This window comes from Syngnathoides biaculeatus, chromosome 12, assembly GCF_019802595.1.
Source record: "Syngnathoides biaculeatus isolate LvHL_M chromosome 12, ASM1980259v1, whole genome shotgun sequence".
NCBI lineage: Eukaryota > Metazoa > Chordata > Actinopteri > Syngnathiformes > Syngnathidae > Syngnathoides > Syngnathoides biaculeatus.
The window spans coordinates 10,823,254-10,835,261 of NC_084651.1; the positions used below are offsets into that span (position 1 = coordinate 10,823,254).

Here is a 12,008-nt window from a genome sequence, read left to right on the forward strand (position 1 = left end):
CGCCTCCTTTTTATAGGAGCAGTCAAAGCTTGCCACAGTTTTCCAAAGTAATGCTGATAACCAACTGCAAGGGTAATATGTAAAGTGCTGCCTCGAGGTACAGTACAAGCTACCCAATCAGAGTTTTGAGATCGGAGCCATTGTTTGGCAAATTTTTCTCTTTTGCCGTTACTTGCAAGCAACTTGAGATACAAGTGCACTCTGGCACTGAACTCAACTCCCTAAACAAAAAGAAAAGAGGCTTCAAAATATTTTATGCTGCTACAAGTTTAAGTTTCCTGCCAAACTAATAAAACCAAAAGAATCAAACAATCGTATACCTTAGCTTTAGTCTGCTACCTTAATGCTGATAATAACTTATGGTAAACGTGGTGGTTGACATCTCCAAAATGATCACACTCAGTTCATCCATCTTCTTTGCCGCTTATCCTCACAAGGGTCACAGGGAGTGCTGGAGCTTATCCCAGCTATCAACGGGCAGGAGGCAGGGTACATCTTGAACTGGTTGCCAGCCAATCGCCAGGCACATAGAGACAAACAAGTGGCACTCACAATCACACCTAGGGGCAATTTAGTGTCCAATTAATGTTGCATGTTTTGGGGATGTGGGAGAAAACCGGAGTGCCCGGAGAAAACCCACGCTGGCATGTGGAGAACATGCAAACGCCACACAGGTAGGACTCGGATCGAACCCAGGTCCTCAGAACTGTGAGGCCAACGCTTTACCAGCTAATCCACCGTGCTACCCACTCACTAGGTACTGTCTATACTTTCTATTACTTTTACTCGTACAGATGGATAAACTGTCGCTGCTCCACTGAGTGTTATTGTCCTGTGAGAGCATCAGTCCTCTGTACATTGTCCAATTGAATGACGTGATTCCAAAAATGATTAACAATTGATTTCCAGCTCTAAACTTTGATGTAAAATCATAAAGTCAATTAGTTGGCTCAATCCCTACAAATAGCATCGATGTCCCAGTGTTATGACCCTTTAAACAGTCGATATTTAACCACCAATAGTGGAGCCACACATGTATAGTGACACCAGTACTCGCAGGCATATATTCTTTATCATCTGTGAAAAACAATTAATACTAGTACATCTTACTAAGCAGTTCTACTTTACTTATATCGGTATAATGTATACTCTTACTCCCCCGGATGACCAAAAGCGACATAACAGAGCTGCGCACTTATGATACACAAATTGTTTAATTTGTTACATTGTAGTTACTGATGTGGCTGCATGTTTTTAAGTACAATACACCAAAATTTTTTTAAGAAATATAAATACTTTTTTTGGGGAGGGGGGGGGGGCTGAAATGCACAAATGTAATTTCCATTTATTTTAAAGTGGGTAGATGATTTGAGATTTGAGTTTTTTGAGTGTCAAGCATTGTCATGGAACAAAATAAACTCGGTCCGGCCACCCACTGCATATATAATACGGTATGGAGCTCGTGCATGTGACGTCACCATTTTCACGGCGCCATATTGCCGGTCAAACAAAGCTGCTCGACATTGTGGGAGACATTGAACCAGAGGAGAATATTTGCAATACCCGAGACCTGTTGTGCTGTTGGTTGTCACAACAGACGAGACAGATATTCTATGGAATACAAGCTGAAAAGACCAGAAAATATTGATGTATTTCGGCAATTAAACGTGATAGCTGTTGCCCAACCAAATACGTCTGTGTAGCGATCAGTTCATTTCAGGTAGGAATTATTCTTAATCTCAAATTACCAATTAGTATCTAAAACTCAAAGTTGACTCATTTGAGAACAATGCGTATTTAAAAAAAGAAAAGAAACTGTCTCTCGCAGAGGTTTACGTGTGGCAGCAATACGCTTCCATGTACGGAGGAGCCTCCTCGCTGTCCTCTATGGATGTGTCCGGCGATTGGCTGGCAACCAGTTCAGGGTGTAACCTGCCTCCTGCCCGTTGAGAGCTGGGATAGGCACCGGCGCTCCCATGACCCTCGTGAGGATAAGCGGCTAAGAAAATGGATGGATGGATGGTTTGCACATGGGTCAACCTTCATGGCGTATCATTTGTTCTATTGCGCCACCGGGTGGTCTAGGAGCCCAAGAAGTCAACAGTGTTGAAAATTCTATGATTTATTCAAGAAAATATGAATGTGTGCGTTACAATATGAACAAAATTCAACAAGTGCGACAAGGATAATTTGTTATTCGTTTTTATTAAGAAAATAGCTTTCCCATAATATTTGGCTTCAAACGGTCAGAACCATGAGGTAACCAGTTGTTGCCCAGTGCCACCAGCAAAAGACCAGACTCCAAATGTTTTTGGGTCACAAGTTGATCAAAAAGAACCTTTCCACTTCATCCTTTCACCCCATTCTTTGTCTATCCTGCATACAACAACAATAATAATTTTACCTCAAAGGACGTACAGATGAAGATAAGACTTGGCGTACAAAGGTAGACATAGTATGTTGGAAGTATTGTCGTCGTCTTCATTTATACCACAGCTGAGGGTGAAGGCAACTTGGGTCTGCTGCTTGAAAATATTCCTTTTATTTCCGTTCATTTTAATCTGAAAAGATGGTTTGTTTGACAAGCGCCATTTTGGTTTGTGAGCAGAGTCTCTGAATGAATTAATTTTGTGAACCAAGTTTCCGTTGTCAGTATTTATAGTTGCATCCGAATTTGAATTTCCTGTGTTGACTTCCCAATGCTTGCAATGGTTTTATCCGGGACCCAAAAACATTGAAGACTAAATTGTTAGAGCTGAGATCTGAACCCAGAAAACCAACCACGAGGCCACTTTTGTGACCAGACCCCATCATTATAAAACAGTTGTGCAAGCAATGTTATACGCAACATGTTCACATTTTACATGAAATCTAAGCATAAAGAGAAGTTATTCACCCTATAATATGACTAACAATTTAAAACTTTGAAGATTTTTGTTTTATATGTATTACAGTACAGATATTTAAGAATTTGTTTTAATAGTGTATTTAGCCTCTGCTCGGCAAAATTGTGTATGCAACTGATGTATCAATACTTTAGCTGCTCATGAGCATCATAGTTGTTGAGCGCACCTGTTTCACAGTGGAGAGGTCCCAGTCTCAAATCAAGCCCTGAAGATTTTACATTCCAAAAGTATATTTGCTGAAAAACAAACGCGCATATTCCCACTGGCCTTACCTATGATTAACGTGGAAGGACTCTTTGTTGACAAGGCATTATCGTGCAGTGTGCGGCGCAGTTCTCAGCATCAGTTCAACAACATGAGCATCAAGTTTGCCGTCGGTGGCGTGCGCGGTCATGGCGCATTAGGTCTGCCGACTTGTTTCTATGACAACGGGCGTACCACTGTAACATGTCGACCTGCCGCAAATGGAGAGTCTGTGTGCGCACGCTCGTGAGCATCAACAAGAGTTACCTTCAGCACCGCAATAAATCCACGCCATAATGAAAGTGTATTTCGTCTGTAGTTGTGCCTCACACAAGGAAACCGTGTGTGAGCTCCCGTCTAGGTTTGCTACTGGATTAGTCAATACTGGCATCATGCCTCTAAGCTGGATGGGCCCAGAGACCCGCATGTAAGCAGTAGATGTAGATACTTCCCACTCCATCCATTTTGGCATAGGGGAAGCTTTGTTTGAAACGTTTAGGTCTGCTACCACCAATCCTCCCCGAAGCCGTAATACCTCTCACATTGATTGTTGCCACTGCGGATTAGCACTGATCCTGAAATACTGTTCATTTTTCAATGCAGCTGCCAACATTGTCCGTGATCTGACTTGTAGCCTTGTCTCGGCAATTTGGAGATTCTTTTTGCAGTTTTTGTCCCTCAAAAGGGTTCATTTTGTGACTCTGGTCACTTTCTGGGACTCCCAATGGCCCCTTTTCCACTGGGCACAACATACTGGCTATTGGTGTGTTTCTACCATCAAAACCACATGCTATTTCGAGTAGGGCTCCAGTTTTGGGACATTTTGAAAATAGGGTATTCTCTTGATTTTTTTTTTTTTTTTTTTTTTTTTTTTTTTCTCCTTCCCATCAATTAATCAAGTAACCTGATAGAAAATGGCTTTTATCATTTAACACAGTAATGGGAATGGGAGGTTCAGCTATATATATATATATATATATATATATATATATATATCTATAATATGGCCACCATCTTCTGTGGATTTATAATTTCTAAATGTTCTGGGGACGACACAGGACATGCTCTCCTTGTGCCTGCGTGGGTTTTCTCCGGGCACTCTGTTTTTTTTCCCCACACATCCCAAAAAGATGCATTAATTGAAGACTTTAAATTAAATAAATGTACAGGTGTGGCCAGTAATGCATACAGATATAAAGTTATGGTTGTGGTCCACCAGTCATACCTGCAGATATAAAGTTGCGGGTGTGTGTTCTGTTTGTAATTACAAGTGTACCCCTTTAAGAGCGGAGGGGGGTGGTGTCAGATAAACTAGGAAGTAGAAGTAGGCTGAGCAGCAGCTCATTGGAGACCGTGTGCTTCCGTGTTTTTAAAAAAAAAAAAAAAAAAAAAAAAAGACGTCAGGCTGTGGTTCACTGTGCTGGATCAGTTCTTGTGTGCAACAAGTGCGCAATTTAGAGGGAACATGGGTCAAGACTACACAAAATAAGTGATGTCTTTCAATACCTATATATTTGTACTTGGGTTAGGGTTAGGGTTATATTTGCGAGTCAGATGGAGCGCGAGCGCATACGTGCCTGTCAAATCACGGTGACTGTGTCATTCTAAGTGCGAATGGTTGTTTTACATGTGCCCTCCAATTGGCTGGCAATGAGTTCAGGGTGTGACCCAGCGCCTCCCCGAAGATAGCTGGGATTGGCTCCAGCACTCCTGTGACCCCTGTGAGATCCATCCCAGATGATGGATGGATATTGTACTCTGGTCGAAGTGCCTGTTTCAACCAGATTCTTAACAGTGTAATTTTTGGGAAACCTTGTCACACTGCAATTTAAATGGCTAACCGGTTAGCCAGTCTCTTTGCTGATTGACACAGCATGCGTTGTGGCAGGAGCACTTTGTTCAGTAACATGATTGAACGTGCAGCAGCGGCTGCATCTACCCTTGACCGTGTGTGGGGTATTTCAATATGGTCTAAGTACCTATAGTAGGCGATTAAAAAATAGTCATGATATTACCTTATGTTGACAGTTGTAGATTTAATTTGTATCTCTACACAGTCGATGAGATTTAATGGTTAAAAAAATGATTTCAAATTGAGTTGGTAAATATATATGTTTTTGCTTAATCCTCACTAAAATAAACTGATTTTATTTTGAATGTATTAAGTGTTGAAAATGAAGTGTGCATTTCCTGAAAGCGTTTCCCAAAAAGAGAGTAGACTGGAAAAATGTAAAATGGTGAATGGTTGTCGATTATGTGCCCTGCAACTGACTGGCTACCAGCTCAGGTCGGCTATGCTAACTGCAATTGCAGGTTTGACAACGTGCGCATTGCATTGCCATGTGCGACACGTCTACGTAACTTGACATGCCCACATCAAAAAAAGTTGCTGCGTGGAGAAAGCCGGGGATCACATTTGTCGTGATTCATCTATTTTAGTCACATGCTGTGATGAGCTCGTCACTGTTCCTGCCAGCTCAACATACCACCTACGCCACTGCCTTTATTGATTTTGCAGCATACTTGAACATATCATCTGGTCATTTAAGTCCATTTGTTCAAGGAGACACTATTCCACAATCGCCATTGTTGTTGCTTTGTTCCGTTACGGAATGTAAGTAAAAACGGCTACCTGAAATGACCAAAATGTCCCGAGGGAACTTCCCCCTGTGACGTGCTAGCTTATTACAGGTGTAACGACACCTCTAACTTGAAGGAACTCCAGCACATTTTTAAAACTGCGCCCGAGTGTTGCGGTTGAGTATAAAGGGAAAGCACCTGAGGGAGAGCCGTCGTGACATCAGCATGGTTTGGCCTTAAGAGGGCTGCGTCTCACTTAACTTGGATGAGCAAAGCATTTAAAAACACATATGTTTTATATTGGGTGAATGTTACAGATAAATTTTTTGAAGTGTCATGCATTTTAACTACATTTTGATTGCTTGTGCATGGATGTCCACTTACGACAAAAGTGTTTAAGCTTGAATATGATGCCTTTTGATTCACCCTCCATTGGAATATTTCCCTAACCCTTTGTTTTAACTTCCCATGGAAATTTACACCAAGGTCTCTGGAACTTTACCAGAAACTTTCTGGAAATATACTGAAAATTTCCACCCCTTTGCAACCTCAGTTACTTTTCAGTTCCTGCATGGATCTCCGCCATCGGGCTAAAGCGGGCTCAGGGATATTCCAAAGGCAGTAGAATTGAAGGCTGCCAGAGTAAGAGCCTACCTTTGACTTACAGTATCATTGTACGCCTAAGGGCACAATAATGTGCTTTGAGTCCATTGACCTGCTGTGTACAAGGCGAGAGGGTGTACATAGTGCGTCTCAGCCTGTAGTTATTCAAGAGAGGATTAGGCCCTGTGTTTCGTAAACTGTTGGTGTAAGACACGCTATTATCGCGCCTTTACAGCCCTCTGCTTCTGCCGCCACACTCTCCTTGGCTACCCGTGTTCCGACTCGAGCGTTGGGTTATTTTTTCCCTTTTTTTTTTCTTTTCTTTAGTGTTATTCTAATTATCATTGCTGAAGCGATAGGGTTGATGCGATTACTGCCTTTTAAGTGCACTTGAGAGGGAGAGAGCAAAGAGACAGCCTCTGGGCACTCCCAGTCTATATCGGAACGCAACCTTTCCGGAGCCTCATCTCTTCGTCGCCTCAGCTGCGTGCGATGGTGCGGCGTGTGCGAAGCGCGGAGACTAAATGTGTGTGATGAGTCCCACTGATAGCGACCTGCTCTCTGCTCGTCGGGCTCGCATGACTGCTGTCTGTTCTCATTCTTTGCCGACTGAGCCTGCATGCACGCACATGCATGCGCTGTGTGAGATTGCATGGAGTCAACTACAGATGCGCACACTCTATCGCCTTTGTCAGCAAAATTATGTGGCTATAAGTGTCGGCGGCACAATGAAACAGTTTGCATGTTGGCCCCGTGACTGGGTTGGTTTTGACCACGTTTTAGAGCATTTTAGGAACATTGTGCAGACTTAAAATTATTCATAGCTGTATATATATATATGAATGAATGATTGCATTTACAGTATGTGCCCTCTGGTTGCCTGGTGACCGTTCCCAAGTACAGTATACCCGATCTCCAGCCCAAAGTCAGGTGTCTGGATCTGAAATAGGTCCTTGGGCAGTTATTGAGTCATTGATTGTTAGAGGAAAATGCTCGGCAAAAAGAGAATGGCACCTCGACTTACGAGTGACCTAAGTGATGGACACTATAGGTAGATAAATCGTGGCACATCAAGCACACCAGGAGGTGCAGAGAGAATTAGTCACGATGCACAAACTTTGTTTTACATTGTTTAATTGGTCTTACTGTATGTTTTGTTCTTTACAATCTTGCAGCCTTTTTTTTTTTTTTTTTTTTAAAATAAACACCCACCACAAATTTTTTTTGTTTGCGTTTTTGTATTTGCGCACTGACATATCCATACATGATGAACGGCATTTCCGTTTGTCAGTGGATCAGTCAGATAATTTGAGATGAACAAGGCAAGCAGTCGATAATTGACTGACACATGGATTATTAACAAATATGTATTTAAAGTGCCACTGTCATGAAATGGATGATTTTTACTATGTTATTAATGAAAAACGGCAGCAGGCATGGACCCATCTGTTTTTTTTCATCACTAAAGATAATTTTGAAATATGGCTTTTGAAAATCCTCTCGAGGGATTTGTTTTCGGGAAGAAGCAGGAAGTGATGTACATGGCAGGGCCACCCTCAAGTGGACTTGTTTGTTTCTATTAGTTTTACCTCCGGAAGGTAGCTCGCTGTTCTTTCGTGTTAGCCAATGTGCCGACTCGTTGCATTGCTGTACACTGCTTGAAAACTCGGGAGGATGGATTTACCCTTCATAAGTTTCCAAGAGACCCGGTTTGTCGGGAAAAATGGATTGCACGGGTGCAAAGAACGAGAGGTTTGTGAGTTCCAAATGACAGGTAGGTGTGTATACAGCTAATATAAAAAAAACAATAGTTTGGGGGGGGACTACATAATCCGTCTCTCATAGCGTAACAAAAGATCAGTGTACGTATAACAGGGGTGCTAAATGTGTCCATGTGCGCGTCGGACGGCTTCCGCGTCGGGCTCGCTGGCGAAGGCTTCCGCGGCGTGCCTTGCGGACAAACACGGCTTCGGCCGGGCTGGCTTATACTTACTGTCTGGGAGTCTGTTGTTAGATAGAAGTGGTCCGCATATCATCTAAATATGTCTCAAAACAGGGTAATATTGCCCGTGACACTTCACTTGACTGTAAGATGTTCTCTTCTTTGAAAAGACCTTTCGTGTCTCATAGTAGATGGGCGAACAAACTTCAATCTCCAAAGTGCCATGCTGTCTGAAAACCTTTTCAAAATTCTGATTGCTAGGCCCCACCAAACCCTTAACATGCTCGCTGGAGACAAACATCCAAACAGGTCATTCATTATTCAGCCCTTCATGCCGTGCGTCAGAATACTGGAGGACTGTGTGTGTCTCGGGTCTTTTCCCCCCTCCTTGACAAACTCTCTAATTAAACCACAGGCCACAAGAGTCATTCAGCACATCCTCTTCCTCCGAGTAAATATAATCATATTCATATTTATTCAAACCGCTGCAAGCTGATAATGCAGCCTGGCTTGCTACTGACCTGAAGATGGACCTACACACACAGACGCGCGCGCACATACTGTGCCACGTGACAGTGATGTAAACCACGCTTCTAGCAGAGGGCAGCAGAATTCAGCTGGGAAGGATAGGGCGTTCAGTCTTTCTGATGCCCGTTAGTTTCTCGAATCTTTTCCTCATCCGGATTCGCCCCCCCTCCCCAACCATTTTGATATAACCATGCTTCATCACGGTTCAGCTATTGTGGATTCAATGCATTGCAGATTTTTTTTTCATAAAATATTGACTGTAATTTGTGAGATTGAGAGATTTTTGAGTGCATGTTGTGATTTTTGTTGAAAAAAAAAAAAAAAAAAAAAACCTCTTCCTAGACAAAAACAAAGATAGAAGAGGTGGGCTCGGAATCAAAACATTACATGGAATGAAATGTACATAATGTTTACTTCTACTGTACTGTGTGTTACTGTATGTTGAAGCTGTTAAAAGTTGTTCAAGAATATATGAAGTAGGCTTTACACTAAGGATTTTTAGGGCTTCAAAAAAAACAAAAACAAAAAAAAATGATCGATACGTTCACAAGTTGGAGCAATGTCTATTTAAATGTCAATCGTGAGGCAGTTCTGGTTGACCACGTAGAGGGGGGAAAAAAAAAGATGAGAGTTGGCCTCCTATTTACCATATGTCTCTTGCTTGTTTACGGCAGTTAGGGCGCTCCCCCCCTCTTCTCCATCGTGGCGAGGATACACTCGGCACCACCCTGAACCTTATTTGAAATAATTCAGTTTCTTCATGTTCTGTATGGTGGTACCTTCACTTACAAGTTTAATTCATTCCATACCCTTGGATGTTTCTTAAATAACTTCCCCATTAAAATGAATTAGATGCCATTAATCTGTTCCAGCCGCTAAAAGAAAAAAAATGAAAATATTCCATCAGAAAATAGCACTGTATCGTATTAAAATACACAATGACATAATTGAATAGAATCTAAAGAAGCAAACAATGTTTTTGCATCAGGATTTTGTTTTAATTCATCGTAGATAGTGCGTCTGGTTTGTCAGCTTTGGCCAGCACGTGTGCAGTGTAGTAAAAACATAATACATAAATTAAGTGATCACAAGTAGGCACAGTAATTACTTTTTTTTTTTTAAAAGGCATAAGGGAATATGCAGTGGAATCTCAATAAAACAGTCCCCGTTATAATGAATATCGGATAAAATGGACCATTGTGCACTGAGCAATGTCCATAAATATTTCCATTGGCCACTTAAACTGCCATTGACACAGTTTTTTAGTTCCAGAACTGGCCGCTGTAGTGTAACAGAGGCAGCGGATGGGCCTGATGTATTACCTGGTCACAGATTTACACACAAAAAAAAAAAAATCAAATTCCAACAGACATGCCTACGTGACGGCAATGGTTAATGTGGGGCACTAACGTAGTGCCCATGTCATAATGGATCTATCAGTCTACTGTATTGTCCATATACTTTTATTAGTCTGTTCTATTGAGATTCCACTGTATACCCTTAATTAAATAAAACAATATATGTGGTACTTTTTTAATTGTATTTCCTCAAATACTGGAGGTGCCGTGCCCCAATTAGTTAACACAAATGGTTGCCAAATAAATACCTCAGTTTTTCATCAGGAATGATTTTCTCCCCCTTTCTTTAATACACAATATAGTTAATTATTCAACCTTTTGAACTCTATTGCTAACCAAAACTCCAATACCTAAGTGTGCAAGCTTCCTTTTTCTAAACGTCACTGTGCAGTATTAATGATGACCTTACAATATGTGTAGTTAGTGTCATTAAAAGCCTTGACTGCTCCAGTCTTGCTTTGCTGGTGCTGTCCAGTTTTCCTCTGTTTTTGCCATTTTGCTGCATTTCTATGAATTTGTCCTTCTTTAGTTTTAAAGAACATTTTCACTTCACATAATTTGAATAAACCTAAAAATATAAACTATTTAATAGACACCTCCAGTCATATATAGTGGAGAAGAGTACTCTCTATTGTACAACAATTACTATATATAATACCGTTATTGTGATTTGGGGGGAAAAAAAAAACCCTACACATGTATTGGAAACACACTCACACTTTATTAATTTAGTAGTCCACGGTGATGAGATAAAGGGTCATGATAAAGGCAATTGCTGGCACACCCTGTTAGTCCAGAGGAAGAGAAGCGTGACATTTATCTCAGGTTAAGTATTTATTGTTTGAAGCACGGGGTCAAGTATTGAGGCATGCCTTACAATGCAGACCTCTATTTGAGGAAATACAGCAACATTGTTTTTGAGAGACTTGGATAGAGGATGCATTGCTTTCTACACTTTGTTTGGAGTACACCAATGACACAGAAGAAGAGCGGGGTGATACAAAGAGGAACGCGAGACAACAGGCCTTTTGTTGCCCAGACCCAAAGTGTCTGCTCAGCAGTTTGCTCTGTACAGCAACTGAGGACATAGACCCTCTGTGTGTGTATGTTTGTGTGTATTGTTTTGTATGTATTGCGCATGTGCATGTGTCTTGTCTCCCAGTTTCTGTCCCACTCTATAAAGCATTGACAAGACAGAATGAATTATGACCCTTAGGCTCCTGTCAAGACTGCTGACTTTAAATTTCTCACATAGGCTGGAATTGGCCTCACTTTCCCCTGCCCTGTGTCTGCACTTACACGTTTGGGCTGTGATGCCACAACACACCCAGCCACCTCCACCACCTGACTTTCTCTCACCTCACTGTTGCCGGGAGTGCAAATATGAAGCCATCGCTTCATCTGCAGTTGTTGTTCCTGCTTCCTTTTGATTGATGACGTGAGAGTGCATCATATTTTATCATGCTGTAAGATCTCTGCTGAACCTGACGCACTGGTTGCCACTTTAGAACAGATATTAACTGCGGCTGCAAGCATAGAATGATTATCATTTATACTCTTTCCATGTACATTTCATGTGGAATGCATCCAACAGGGCTTTGTTTTTACTGACTGACTATATAAAACAAGCCAAATGTGCAAACGGCCAAATTTTTTTAGGCTAGTGAATAGTATCTGTCCTGACTTTTATCCACCCTTTATGCGGACCACAACAAAAGGCTGCACAGTACAAGTATCCTTAATAAACACTTTACATGTTCTTTCTGGTTCCTGTAGAGCCAGCATATAAATATTTACTATCCTTTTGATGTCACGGAAATGAACAGGTTTTTGACCTTCCGCTACCTT

The 12,008-nt window shown here is 41.5% G+C and overlaps 1 protein-coding gene across 2 annotated transcripts in view; it reads left to right on the forward strand.

Moving 5' to 3' along the window:
* The window catches only part of dlg5a (discs, large homolog 5a (Drosophila)), a 61,781-nt gene that overhangs the window by 1,014 nt on the left and 48,759 nt on the right, over positions 1-12,008 (forward strand). The gene's annotated exons all lie outside the window — the stretch shown is intronic.